This window comes from Periplaneta americana, chromosome 8 (genome assembly GCF_040183065.1).
Source record: "Periplaneta americana isolate PAMFEO1 chromosome 8, P.americana_PAMFEO1_priV1, whole genome shotgun sequence".
NCBI classification, from domain to species: Eukaryota; Metazoa; Arthropoda; class Insecta; order Blattodea; family Blattidae; genus Periplaneta; species Periplaneta americana.
In genome coordinates this window covers 118,905,075-118,920,998 of record NC_091124.1, presented here as the reverse complement: position 1 = coordinate 118,920,998, position 15,924 = coordinate 118,905,075, and the positions used below count along the sequence as shown (strand labels likewise).

The 15,924-nt window shown below is 36.0% G+C and overlaps 1 non-coding gene across 1 annotated transcript; it reads right to left on the bottom strand.

Annotated features, from left to right (window-relative positions):
* Window positions 1-7,997: 7,997 nt before the first annotated feature.
* TRNAK-CUU (transfer RNA lysine (anticodon CUU)) lies at window positions 7,998-8,070 on the bottom strand. Its single transcript has one exon. It is a non-coding gene; the product is annotated as a tRNA-Lys (tRNA).
* Window positions 8,071-15,924: the final 7,854 nt, after the last annotated feature.

The window sequence follows — 15,924 nt, the reverse complement described above, 5'->3', positions numbered from 1 at the left end:
ATCATTTACCTCCTCCTCCCATTATAGCTTGACCGTGGTAAATTATATCGGAATATTATAATTTAATAAAGGTATTTTCCGGAAGCATATTTCTTACAGTGTTACATCCATATCGCGATCTTTGGAACCGAACCGTATATGACTTGAACTGTAGTTCTGCTACAAATTATAATAGGGCATAATTTAAAACAATCTCCCTCTTTTCCTCTGTCGTACAGAAACACATACACATCAATAAAACTACGTAACAGTGCTAACAGAAACTTTTTTATATTAAGCTTTCCTCAAGATACCATATGAAACTTAAACTCTGATTATTTAATTTAATCTCGTCTTTAAGTTTACACATTATACCGGCATCACTTTTCTTTTTTCTTCATTTTTGTGAAGTATGTTATTCATATTTCTTCAAGTGGAGGCCTGAACACCTGCAGACTTTCAACACATGAGTACAGGCTGTTACAAAAGAAACATTACAGTGCTTCTATTCCTCAAATGAGCTATAGAAAATCTTATACATTCAAAAATTTAAAATAAATATTATAGTACGGACAAATGATCGGAAGACATCAATTCGTCAATTTAAGCACAGAAACTTAATCATAAACGAAAGCAAAAAAGATCTTTCGAATTCAATAATTTCTAACGTAAAAAAAAAGAGTTCAGATAAGTTGGGGGGGCAGTGGCCCCCTCCCATGTCCCCCATAACTCCGCGTATGTTTATTTAGTTTGATTAAACTGTACTAATATCTAACGTAGATAGTTTTGTAACCCATTGTTATGGTATTATCGCCGCGCTGTCATGGTTAACATTCGGCAGGTCTTTGAGCGGCCTCGTGCATAACATTCGGCAGGTCTTTGAAATTTAATTGTATCATTGTTTGCAATTTCTTATGTCGCCGCTCCAATCACTCGCCTCCATTTCAATATTGCAACCAATAAGCTGCTTCCATTATTAAATGACACCTACTTGTCTAATCCACGTGGACTAAAACCGAGGTTGCAATGTTTTGTGCTGAGGACGAACATTAAGGTATGTGATTAAAAATTATTATTAAAGAGTTATTATTAAGAGTTAAGAATGTCAACGTACTCGTATATGAAATAATAATAATAATAATAATAATAATAATAATAATAATAATAATAATAATAATAATAATAATAATAATAATAATAATAATAATAATAGCCATTTAACAATATAACAAACTAGCGCTTATTCTTATCGAGGAAGTAGACGTGACAACGTGACGCTTAGAGTGAAACCTACAGAGCAACAATCGGTCGGCAAAATTATGTTTTAAAAGCACACCGCACGTTATTGTATGATGCCGACATGTTAAGCATGAGGCCGCGGCGATAATAACAGACAATAAAAATTGTGTTTTGTTTGAAGTTCACATAACAAAATAGTACAATGAAATATAAGGTACGTCCAATATATTCTTTGTTAGTTTTATTAAACTGTACCACGGTCGACTTTACTGTACTAATATTTAACGTAGATAATTTTATAACCCATTGTTATGGTAATCATATTTAATTCCATATTTTGATAAAAATGAGGACATATTATTTACATATTTCATACATTTTTAGTCCAAATACATCCGTTCCCTGCTCATCATGTATTAGGTGACCATTATGTATTTGGAACGTAAACAGCGGCGCTGCGATCTTACTTTGTTCAGTCCGTGGATGTCTAGTGTAGCGCAATCAGCTAGTTGTTCGCCATTGTTATTCTATTTGAACACGCTTTGGATAGCAACATTTAAAATAAAATTCGGTTAGGGCAGGGTCCGTGTCCCTCAAAATTAAACATATTTGATTTAGACTACATTAGTTCCCTATACTACTGTGTACGGAAATTGCGCGCGCTAGAATAACAATGGCTCATTTGTCGGCATTGGCCGGCGCAAAGGATTGAGGTACTCTGACGAAAGAGAAAGACATAGGCCTAGTGATCGGACTGCACAGGTGATGTAACAGCGGTGCTCTATGTATTAGTACACGGATGTTCAAAGTAAGTAAGTAAGTAAGGTATAATAAATATCCTTGGCTAACAGAGTGCTCTGAGACAAATAAGTTATATTGTTATCCCTGAATTTTGTTTTGGGGGTGAATAAGAGTGGTCATTTTCTCATAGGTTCTGTGTCACAAATAATTGTTATAGAAAAGCCGAGAAACATCTGCTGTATAAAAAGATACAAGGTAAGCAGTTTTTTTTTCAGCCTACCCAGTATTTACACCTTAGCTTCGTCACTGATTCTAAGTGATGATGTAGCGCTTGAGGAAGAATAATTCTCTATTTAACGTTCACAACAATAAGATGATGATAATTGTATTGTAAGTTTAAATGTATACTTAACGTTTCCTTCAAATTACCCAGACACTATAAGTTGATAATAGTAGTAATTTTACTTGTTTACGTCTCTTTTTTAAGATAATAAGCGAGCTTGTGATTTTTTCATGTTATATTTTGAACTACAAGCTCAGAGCTGCTGCAATAATGACAAAAGTTGATGACATGAGGAATGGTAGGAAGTATACTGAGAAAAAGTGCACCATAAATGACACAGAATCAATGAGGGATAGCGCTTAAAGAATAATCTATTAGAAGACTGTCATTGTCAACGATTACGAAAAGTTCTGTTTCATGTACTTGAAAGCTGCCAAACGAAATGTTGAGCTCTGGCACAAACTGCGACACTAAATGGCTGCGTGATGGTCAATTATTATCACTCAGTGTCGTGACAAATTGTTTGAATAAAGACTTTTGAGTACATTGTCAGTCAGGGAAATGTTATCCATTATCACTTTGTACTAGAGAGTTGATTTAAGTCACGAAAATATTCCCTACTATTACTTCACATTTCTTAGTGTTCATTTCTTTACACGTTAGTGTTCAACAACTATGAGTACATGTCATCTGACATTGCACTTAACTAACTTACCTGTAATGTCTCATTCAAGTGTTTTGTTCTCCAATCTGAATATTAGTTGTGTGCAAGTATGAAGTGAAGTTAGATTTTTCCTGGGCGTTTCCGCGTATTCTGAGGTTGCCCTACAACTACCGCTCATGTCTTCCGAAAGAAAGCAGTTTGGTCATTTGTTGTGCTACTCACCGTACAGAAGTCATATTTGTTGCGAAGATGACTGAATGGTGATTTATTAATTTTAAAATTTACAAATAACTATAAACATAATTTGTCCTAAATGAAAACTGTGAAATTAACGTTATTGTTGTGTTTAATAATATTTATCAGCAACTGAAAATTATCATCTGAATCTGCGAATATCGACCATCATTTCAGCAATGAGTAAAGTTTGACATAAAACATCTGAAATGTAGGGTAGAGTAGCATAAATCGCACCGCTTCCTAAATGGCATCACTGCTAGTTTAAAACAAGTTACTGTAGTAGTGTAGCATCTAGTGGTATTGTTACATGAACTTCCACCATATCACGTGATTTCTGCCACTTCTTTGTGTCAGCAGCGTGGTGATAGTGTATCTAATATAATCGCTCAGGTGGATGTATATTTAGCTAACACTTTTCAACTAAATAACGGATTTGTATGCAAAGGAATCCATAATCTTAAGATGTTATTGGCTTAAAGAAAATAATATTAAAGAACATTTAACTTAGTAGGATTTTCGAGCATGTGGTGATTATAGGCTAGAATGAAGGAAATAATAACTTAGGATGTAGTTTCTCAATTTGCACCACTTTGTAGGTGCCTAATTCGCACCGGTGCGATATGAGCAACTGTAGCAATTCTAGCCGTACAAAAGAAGGCCCCAAAAATTTTAACTGAACGAGGAATGCAACAGGTGGGTGCAATACCAAGTGGTGAAAAGGACGTTAATACAACAAGTGTGTGTTGTACAATCGCATCAGGTATTTTGTGCCACTCATGATAATTTTCAAACATCAAACATTGCATTCTTCATTATCAGCTGGTGCTCCTCCAGGATCGTTAGTTGTTTGCTCTGACTCAGGTTACATCAACAGTGAACTATTTGTGGAATAGTCAAACATTTTATTTGCCACTCAAACCTGCCATAGAAAAAAGTGCTACTTCTGTATGTCCACCTATACGACCCATTCCAAAAATGTATAAGCTAGATTATCTCGGGAAAATGGTGTGCTCCTGTTTCAGCTTCCTCGTCATAATACTCATAGGTCCAGCCTCTAGATGTTTCTATCTTCAAAGCATTTCAGACAGCTATATCATGAAGCAGTTCTTAGGTGGCTTTGAGATAATCGCGGAGAAAAGGTGACGCAGTTTATAGTCTAAACTGCCTGGTGAAGCACATGGCAAATGTGTAACAATAAAAAAACGCATTCAAGCAGTTTAAATGTTAGGTAATTTATGCTCCATTTTTTCAATTTCATTTGAAGATGCGTTACTCTCTTTCATTAATTTCAATAAATTTGTAATTTGCATTTATTGCAAAATTCATATTAAATACTGTTCAATATGTTCAATATTAAAAACTTTCTTCCATCCTGTTCCTTGCAGATAAAGAGGTGCGATTTAAGAAACCGTAGGTGCTATTTAGGAAACTAGTTGCCTAAATGGCACCACTGACAAGTGTTTCGAAAATGTCATTCTAATTAAAAAATATTAAATCAAATTCAAGGATTCTTTTTTACGTGAAAGGTAAATGCTCTGGGAATATATCTCTGTAAAGGAATGCAGAAAATAAAAAATGTATTGTTCAATAAAAATTATAAATGCTAAAGTGGTGCGATATAGGCAACCTTACCCTACATACAGAAACGTTTGTTGAAAAAATAATTATGTTCACATAGCATTATGCCAGCGAATTTTACTGAAATATTTGTGTTAATTAAATCAGTGTACGAAGTTTTCAGTTGAACTGTGACTTGAATAACGAAAGTATTCCAAAATAATAACTGTAAAATTGGTATTGTTACCATTGTGACAATTATTTCTTTGTCATAACAGACATGTAATCAGATAGTTCTCATCTCAATCTAGAATATAATTATGGGTTTCTTAAGGCGCGATATATTTAAGCAATGAGAATATTGCGAGATGAAGTGGCTAAATTCTAACTTAAAATAATTAAGCTTCAGTGAAGAAATGTAAATGTGCGCTCAATTTTAAGCAGCAATGGAGTTTCATAATCAGATATATCTCGAAAAGAAGCTCATTTGTGAAATGTGACCATGTTTTAATAGTAAACGTGAGTCAATCATTAATTTCATTGACTTTAGTAAGTTGGAAAAAGTTTCAAAGAGAATCAATGAGGATCTATTTAGTACACTATCCTTCAAAAAGTAATTGGGCACCCAGAATTTTACGTGCTAGATGCCATGTTTCGGTGGCTACTATGCAGTGGTATGCAGACAATAATGTTCACCGGTTGGACTGGCCTGCACAGAGTCCTGGTCTCAATCACATTGAGCAACTTTGAGACGAATTGGACCGGCGATTGAAGTTTCGGGAAATTCGGCCAACTTCCATTGTCCAACTGAGTGCCATATTGCAAGAGGAATGGCGACGCATTCCAGTGGATATCCTACACAAACTAGTGGAGAACATGCCTGACAGGGTGGCTGCTGTTATAGCAACAAGAGGTGGTACCACGAGGTTCTAAAGGCGCAAAAACAGTGCCCAATTACTTTTTGGTAGATAGTGTACTTGCTTAATTCAATTGATGTGAGCACAAATATTTCGTTTTTTTATTGCGGATATGATGTTAATTAGTTTAATTTGTAACATGAAATCAAATTAAATTCAAGCAGAATACTTTCTTTGGAACTAGCGAACACATAGAGCGGAAAGGACAATCGACTTTATTTTATAATGGTCATCTTTAGAATAGTGTGCAAATTCAACACGATATCTTTCCAAACAAATCTCCCACTGACATCTGCGAATCACCATCACACAGGACAGGTACATGCATACGTAATGAAACCTCGGAATTTCTATGAATGTAAAGTTAAAGATGCATGCAAGTCACTATTGCTCGGTCACTCTGTCTACCGTTTAAATTACTTGAAAACATATACCTGGGAAACATTGCATAAGATTAATATACAGTGTATAAATTCATAATCTAGTTTATATAAAATCATAATCTGGTATATTATGATTGAATTCTGTAATCTAAAGATTTTTTCAATAAATAATTACTTAACTTCAGATGTTTACATTATTTCATCCTGATATTTTTCCTTTAGAAAAATTTGTTTCCATATGTGGTTCTTCCTTATTGTCTTTATTCCTTCCTAGTAATTATAAATGCTATACAGTAATCATACATCAAGAAATCTTTTTCATTCCGATTTTTCCGACATTGTATTTTATTTTTATTTTTTCTTTAGTATTTATGTTCAGTATCTCTTATCATTCATTTTCATTACAGCTTTTAAAATATTCATGTCTGTAGATTGTAGTCTCTGCCTCCTTTTGTGCGTAGCCATACTTCTGATGCACAAGATTATATTGATAAACAAGTAATGGATTTCATGCAGCAATGTTTTTCCTTTATTAAGAATTTATATTCACGAATTGAATTTTTTGATTTTCTGGAGATAGGCTATGTTCTGTACTTTGCATCCAAGTGCTCTTCTGTCGTAATGTTTACGTTAAGCTCTTTTCTTTTCGAAGCGCATGTAGTAATTTACTATCTAGCATTGAATCTACAATTTGCGTTCAGAGAAATTATAAATACAAATTATTGTAGCGTCAGTGCATTTACTTTTTCCGGCAGTGTCTTCTTTCACGAATTATTTCCTTTCTGTGTTTTGTATGGTTAATAACTACAGGTTACTTGCTACCAACGTTTCTTAGACTAAATGGTAAATTTATTTGTAAGTTCATGGTTTCTAATTTAATTGTGTTGCGTTGATAAATTCCCAATACATTCATTTGTGGAGACCGGACTTACGTGTAAAATGAGTTTCGCAAAAACATTCTTAAAACATAAGCAAAAGTTATATTCTTTTACACTTTCTCTGATATCGGTGAATAACCTAGATATGAAAAAGTAGCTAAATGTTACGGGTGAAAAGAAAATGACTCGGAAACTCTGTATAGATTAGCTTTTCGTTATAATGAATATGTTCATGTTTTTGTTTTCTGTTCCGGATGCACTGTAGCTTATTGTAGTTGTCCGTGAAATTGGCGACAGTGAGGTGGTACTTGGCGAGATGAGACCGAGAATACGCACGGCAGAGTGCTTCATTGGAGTTAAATCGCTCGCTTGAACTCGGTCGAGTGTCGCACCCTCGAGTGAAATAAGATCGGTCGTGATACGCTCGTAATAAATAGACGCACAGTACAAGGTCATCTCACCGCCATGTCTTATCTTGTATGGAAGGCGACAGATAAGATACGCATTATGTTTTGCTCACACGGTAAAAATAAGGCTTTATTTTCTGCGTTTATGACAGACGTTTAATGGAACAGTCAATGGAACGTACCAAAACAGGAACATGAAGTTATAAATAAAATAGTATGAAAAACTTCGATATACAGTTATTATTGCTAATTAATAATTATTCAATATTTGATTTACCATATATAATATGTTAGGTCCATACATAGTGTTCCGCCTATATACTGCGACAATGTAGGAACGTTTTTACAAAATATTATTGATATAGCAGTAGCCTAGATTAATAACAATATTAGTACAGAGATAACGTCACAGAAAATATAATAAAACGAATAATCATGCTGCACAACTGTTACAGACGCAAAGACTGATTCACTAATTATTAGAGATTATTATTATTATTATTATTATTATTATTATTATTATTATTATTATTATTACTAGAATAACTTGATACGGTTCTTGCATTATCGTGATTGTATTCTCCGTTTATAATAATTACATTTACATCCAATAATATCTATCAGATGTGGCAAAAACAAAATCACTCCTGTGTGGAAAAAAAAAACATTTACCTACAACATTTATATTACGAATAATTTCGAGGAAAAATTGTTCCGGGGCCGGGTATCGAACCCGGGACCTTTGGTTAAAGGTACCAACGCTCTCCCAACTGAGCTACCCGGGAACTCTACCCGACACTGATCCAACTTTTCCCTCTATATCCACAGACCTCAAAGTGGGCTGACAACCGTCAAGCAACCAAAATTGAGTGCACACTAACTCTGTGTGACTTAAATTGTGGTTTTCTGTTACGTACAGTGACGTGTATTATGCAAATCAAGCTTTCAGGTATAACTTCCTGTAAAGTTAATTTGAATAATTTCGAGGAAAAATTGTTCCGGGGCCGGGTATCGAACCCGGTACCTTTGGTTAAACGTACCAACGCTCTCCCAACTGAGCTACCCGGGAACTCTACCCGACACAGATCCAACTTTTCCCTCTATATCCACAGACCGCAAAGTGGGCTGACAACAGTCAAGCAACCAACATTGAGTGCACACTAACTCTGTGTGACTTAAATTGTGGTTTTCTGTTACGTACAGTGACGTGTATTATGCAAATCAAGCTTTCAGGTATAACTTCCTGTAAAGGTAATTTGAATAATTTCGAGGAAAAATTGTTCCGGGGCCGGGTATCGAACCCGGGACCTTTGGTTAAACGTACCAACGCTCTCCCAACTGAGCTACCCGGGAACTCTAACCGACACAGATCCAACTTTTCCCTCTATATCCACAGACCGCAAAGTGGGCTGACAACCGTCAAGCAACCAACATTGAGTGCACACTAACTCTGTGTGACTTAAATTGTGGTTTTCTGTTACGTACAGTGACGTGTATTATGCAAATGAAGCTTTCAGGTATAACTCCCTGTAAAGTTAATTTGAATAATTTCGAGGAAAAATTGTTCCGGGGCCGGGTATCGAACCCGGGACCTTTGGTTAAACGTACCAACGCTCTCCCAACTGAGCTACCCGGGAACTCTACCCGACACAGATCCAACTTTTCCCTCTATATCCACAGACCGCAAAGTGGGCTGACAACCGTCAAGCAACCAACATTGAGTGCACACTAACTCTGTGTGACTTAAATTGTGGTTTTCTGTTACGTACAGTGACGTGTATTATGCAAATCAAGCTTTCAGGTATAACTTCCTGTAAAGTTAATTTGAATAATTTCGAGGAAAAATTGTTCCGGGGCCGAGTATCGAACCCGGGACCTTTCGTTAAACGTACCAACGCTCTCCCAACTGAGCTACCCGGGAACTCTAACCGACACAGATCCAACTTTTCCCTCTATATCCACAGACCTCAAAGTGGGCTGACAACCGTCAAGCAACCAACATTGAGTGCACACTAACTCTGTGTGACTTAAATTGTGGTTTTTCTGTTACGTACAGTGACGTGTATTATGCAAATGAAGCTTTCAGGTATAACTCCCTGTAAAGTTAATTTGAATAATTTCGAGGAAAAATTGTTCCGGGGCTTGATTTGTACATTTATATTACATTTTAAAGCAAGTTTTGTAGTTGTACTATGGAGAGGTTAGTTAACACTGCCAAGTTTTGAAATGATAAATATCTATGATGTTACTACATAGTTCATCACTGTAACAAGAACGAATGTCTAACGCTCGGCTTATACCGTTCGAGGATTTATCGCTCGCGACAATTTTACCCATCATACATGTGCGCTACCTATCGGCTTATGCTATGAACTACTTGGCGCTCGAGCGAAAACGTCCGATGTAGACCTCTGACGCACGGGGTTACCTTACAGTTGGAGAAAAACTCGAAAAAAAATGAGGCGGCCCAACTGGAATTCAAACCCACGCCTGAGCGCAGCCTAATATAACTCTCTACCGTCTGAGCTATGCCGGTGGCCTATTTTACTTTGTTAAAGCCATGCACGTCTCGAGCAATCTTCTCTCATCATCTTCAGTGGTATCAAATATTGTAAATTGGCTCCTTTTTTCAACTGAGGCCTATTCCATTATTCAAAGGCGATAATTATGCAATAGGCTCATTATCGGTGCTTTAACAAGAATTTTCATTTCCATATTACAAGTTTAAAGTGAAAAAATATCTTAAAATTCCAGTAAATTATAGAATTATATAGTTATTATATTCTTGTTATTGTGTACACTGTAATTAATTTCGATGCCCGGCCCCGGAACGATTTTTTTTCGAAATAATCCAAATCAACCTTAAAGCTTGATTTGCATAATACAAGTCACTGTCCGTTAACAGAAAACCACAATTTAAGCCACACAGAGTTAGTGTGCACTCAAAGTTTGTTGCTTGACGGTTGTCAGCCCACTTTGAGGTCTGTGGATATAGAGGAAGAATTAAATCAGTATCTGGTAGAGTTCCCGGGTAGCTTGGTTGGTAGAGCGTTGGTACGTTTAACCAAAGGTCCCGGGTTCGACGCCTGGCGCCGGAACGATTTTTCCTCGAAATTATTCTCAACAATCATGTTTGCAGAATATCACAGAATTGCTGGATAAGGTCTTAATTTATTCCTGTTGTGTTAGCACTTTGGGTGGCATTTTACAAACTCTTCCTGACGTATTGCTGTCATTAGTGGTCCCACATTGAAGTTTCATTCTGTCAACCAAAATACCCATTTCACTTTGTAATTTTTCTCTAATTATTTTCTTCCTGGATTCACACTCCACTGCTAGTCGGCCTGGGTAGCGTAGTCGGTATAGCGTTGATTTTCTGTACTCGAGGTTGCGGGTTCAATCCCGTCCCAGGTGGATGGCATTGAAGTGTGTTTAAATGAGACAGGCTCATGTCAGTAGATTTACTGGCATGTAAAAGATCTCCTGCGGGACAAAATTCCGGCACACCGGAGACGCTGATGTAACCTCTGCAGTTGCGAGCGTTGTTAAATAAACCATAATTTTAAAAAATTTTCACACTTCGATTTGTCATTTCACCCCTGAGTAGGCATTTTTTAATCTGTAATCTGTTGGCGATGTGTAGAAGGTATTCGAAACAACGAATCCAGGCATAAAGTGTAGAGAGTCTAAAACTGTAATTTGTGGTGTCCATAACGTTTGTGTTCTCCGTCGCTGGATCCTTATGCAAATCTTTTGACAGTGCGCCCCAAATATAGTATTTCTTAGGCGTTTTATTCTCTATTAGGCTAAGCATCATGGTAAGTTCCAGAACACTGATTTGCTGTTGAGTTTTATCTATCTCTTCTCTGATTAATTGTGGCGTTTCTTTCTGAAAGAGGATTTTAATGGCTACGCAAAATCTTGTAAAAGATGCCCGACGATTTTGCTACACGATCCTTTTTAGAGGCTCATTGGTATGGATTTGAAGAGGAACTAATGAAATTATGAATACATTTTCACTAACATATTTTTGTCTTTCTTCCTGCTCTAATCTTTGCTTGTATCTGATTTGACCTGAACTGCCGTCGCACCCCACTTGCAAATTACAGTTAATCCAAAATTACGTTCTGCCACAACTTGACTGAAAACATCTCACTGCACACGGGCTATTCCATATGAAATCGATCAGTAAAAAACCTCGCATTTTTTTAATACTCTAATTTTTTCCCTATTTATACAAGGTGCTGAGGAGAGTGCATTTGCAAAAATATGCTATCGAAAGTCAAACCGTTTTCGTATTGTTGAGCGACAAATTTAGCGTATTTTATAAAAACAAGCCTCTTTCAGCGCTCAGAACTCCGGAACCGTTTACTGCAGAACATTGAACGGGAGCTCATTTTGAAGCTGACATTTGGTAGGTTATGTTAAGAAGTAATCCTTATTTTTATTGTATACAGAGAGACAGATAATCTGATTTTACTTACTTTTAGGCTTTTTGCCCATTTGTAAAAATGTAAAAAAAATATTGAGAAAAAACCTTGCATTATTAAGAGGGATTCGGCATTGTTTTCTTAGTGGCTCGGCAATAAGTTTCGAGGGTATTAAATAAATTATTTTCACACGCCTAGACTTGAACGACGCAGTACCGCATGCACTGGCCGAGAGTTGAAGATAAGCGAGCATTCGGAGTCATTTTACTCCTGTGTTTATGAAAACTTGTGATAAAGCTAGCCCAGCTATGCGCTACTAGACGAAACATCACGTGTTTGTCTCCTGGCCTTAGTTGTCTCGGCTAGCTCCTGCCTCACAGTCAGCTGGTTACTTCACGCGCGTACTATTTATTTTCTTTATTTGATATGTTCAATACTTTCTTATCAACGGTGCACCAGTAAAAAATATGTGTTTATTTGTACTTTCAATGCGGAATCTAACCATATATTTTTAAAATATTTTTTCGTGGGCAAAGGCGTCTTAATGAAGAAAAATCTAAATTTCTCCATTTCCATAAAAAGTAAGAAAAACTGTTTACATGTCAATATAAACTTTAATTTCTCAGCATCAAAATAAACCATGATTTCGATCATTGGGTGAAAGTGTTTCAAAGCCACAACAGTTTAAAGTTGCTAAATTTTATGAAAATACGATAAATTTAAATATTTTTAATTTAAACACTATGAAGTTCTGATGTCTCAAACTTTGCACAAAGCATTGTATCACAGTTGTCAACGGACAGAAAAAGTTTCATTGTATTTAAAAATTGCAAGGTCAATTTTCTCTATATTTCGGTCGATTTGAGATGGAATAGCACACACTGACAATACAGTTGGTCCTCGTAAAGTTGATTATGCAGCGAAGTAAATTTCTTCCTTGTAAGCGTACAGTCTGTACCGCTGCTTACGTCAAATTGTAGGGAAAATTCACGCCATTCCATCCGCCGCAGCTATACTAGGTACCATCACTAGCTTTAACTGCTCCCTTTTCATAGCCCTACATCTTTTCTAACTTGTAAGTTATGGCACATTAACCAGAAGGACACATACCAAAATCTTTGATAACTGTTTTAATTTCATTTTCAATATTACTGGGAATATCGGTTAGTTCTAATGGTACTATAATATTATTTAAAAGTTCATCATTCCGTGATTCAGCACTACTGCGGCATTAGACTTCAAAAAGTTGCCGGTGGGATATTTCCGTCACAACACTGAAAATAATTAATATAGGCTAGATTCGCAGATATACGCAACCAATCAAACAATATTTCATACAGGTAATGATGTCGGAATATAAATATAAAATAGTTTTGACGGGACATAGCAGCTTGCATTTGATAGCTCAAGTTAAAGTTAGAGTTTTTGGAAAGAAAGAAATATAAATGTCCTTTGTATCAAATAAAAGGCGTATTGTGGTCCTTAATTTAGTTATTTTATCTAAATTACACATTATGCTGAAGCACATACCTGGATTTACAAATTTCATGTGAAAGAAGAAAAGAAAACACAATTTACTAGCCCTTAATGCGACTTCCAACAAAGCGCTTTCTATTGCAACCGAGGAGTGTAGATGCAACACTCTGCAGATAGCTATGTTTATGCTGTTCTAAAACAAATAAATATCTGCGATAAATATCGCGCAGTGTCTTCATAAGATGCCTTGTACATTCAGGGACATATATTCATAAAAAATATATAGTGAAATCAACAAGTCGAAAAATGAATTTTGTCCAGCTAGATTAAGAAAATTGTACACTGTGCCACGCCGAAACCCAACTTCAAGTGCACACAAACTCTGTGTGACTTGAATTGTGGTTTCCTGTTAACGTATCTTCAGTGACGTATGTATTATGCAAATCTGGCTTTCAGGTAGGCCTATAGCTCTCTGTGAAGCACAATTGAATAATTTCAAGGGAAAAATTTTTTCGGAGCTGGGTATCGATCCCGTGCCTTTGGCTGAACGCACCAGTGATCTACCGACTGAACTACCCAGGACTTGAGGTGTGTGAATATAAAAAGAAAAATTCAGACGGTGTCGGGTGTAGTTCCTGGGTAGCTCAATCGGTAGAGCGTTGGTACGTTCAGCCGAAGGCCCCGGGGTCGATACTCGGCCACGAAACAATTTTTTATTGAAATTATTCAACCCAATTGTAGATACAGCATTGTTAATTGACTGAACGAAGACCTTAAAAGGATCCATTAAATATGCTACATAATTGAAATGGTGCTCTTTACTTTTTATTAGATTATGTAATAATTGTGATGTTTATAAAGCATAGAATGGGCATATTTAAGTGTTGATCTACAACTTTATGATATAAAAATATATGCCTTTATGTTTTTCTTAGCAATGGTTTTCCCTTTTCCAAATCCGATGAATAAGGGTTCGATTTCCGTCGGATTTTAAAATCTATCTTATTTCCATGAGGCTAAGTGTGCGTGTCTTATCATATATTTCTCCCTTATTGCCTTGTTCCGTGCGCACCACGTGACTAAGGAATCCTGTTGCATAACCTTCTTAGAACGCACCAGCCAAAAGGCACAATTGTTCAAATACCGAATGATGATGATTATGGTGAGAATGTGAGAATGACCGAATGGAAGGTGAAGAAGATGACGATGTTCATAATCATTATTTTGGACTAAATTTTTCTGGATCGTAACTTGGAACAACTAAGTTTCGCATTTCTTTGTATGAACTGTAAATTTATCTTTATATCTAACACACGTTGTATGAAATTATACAAGGTACACAAGCAGAGTGCTTTTTCATATACAGCTTGTATCAATGTCATGTTAAGATTCAATCAATATCTGTCTGTACTTCGAACGAAATCCATCTATTGTGAATATCATAGATAAGTCTATAATAATTATAGGCTTGCAATGAAGCAGGCAAGACGTGTCCGAGTATAACACTCCGGCAAAATCATAGCAGTTCAGGTCTTTTAATGAGCCTGTTCCTACTGCCAGAGTAGCAAGGTCTTTACGTTTCGATTATCTGTTTCAGGTACGGAAATGCCTCCGCAAGTTATAATAATTGTGATATGTGATGAGAAGATATCTTCAGCATATATTTAAAATAACGTTTTTATTCGAGAGTTTTCATTCGTCCTCAGAACACAACCTGGCTTTTCTGAGCTACGCTGGGTGGGCACATTGTGGAACTCTAGTATCAGGACAGAGCATCCATCACATAGAAGACGGGCAAACATACATAACGTAGGAGGAATTCGAGCCCAGGAATATGGCGTCTACGAAGCGTCATAGCCGCACATTTCATTAATGAACTGAAAACTAAGAAGGAAAATACCTCAACAATGTAAGTCTACATATAACAAGAGGAGACTTTTTCGAGTTCAGTTCTTACTATACCTCGTATATCAGAAATGATGTTACACAGATCGGGAGCGGGTTCAGTGGTCCAAAACAATGATTTTTAATATAGGCCTACTTGGCCGAAAACAACACATGTGAGTGCCTAGTTACAGCTACCAGATCACTTGAATTCTAATGACCAGAGGTAAGAAGTTCATATATGTATTTGGACAATTATTATTTTTCCACATCTCGCGGTGCCAGTCATTTTTATATTTCTGGACTGTATCAGAGTGATTGCTGCAGACAGATGTTTGAAGGGATATTGAAACATATCAACATCATGCAAAGACCGAAAAAGTAAAAAAAAATCTCTATTTTGAATGAAATTTTGAAATAGAATGTTTTTCTTGAGTGTTGTATCCCCCATACAAAGAAAGGTATTCCATATAAATATTTCGTAGCACAGTATCCCTGAAATCATATTAATTCTTTACATTATGTATACAGTCTAGGATGCCACTCAAAATAAAGTTTTGAAAATTCAACGTCTGACCTCACAATTTTGTTAATTTATTAATTAAATATTATATATAAAATTTCAAGATATTTGGTTATTATTTAGGGGTCGCTCAATATACTTTATTATTTCTGCTAAAATCGTAATGAAAATATACATCAATGTTTCAGATTAGAATTATGTGAATTCAATTTTATTGCATTCCCTGCACAATTTTGAGTTTATTTGAATTTGGGTATCTTTAGTTGTACTTTCCACTACTTGCAGAAGATACTGCTTATGTTCTTCTTGAATGGTTAGGACATAGC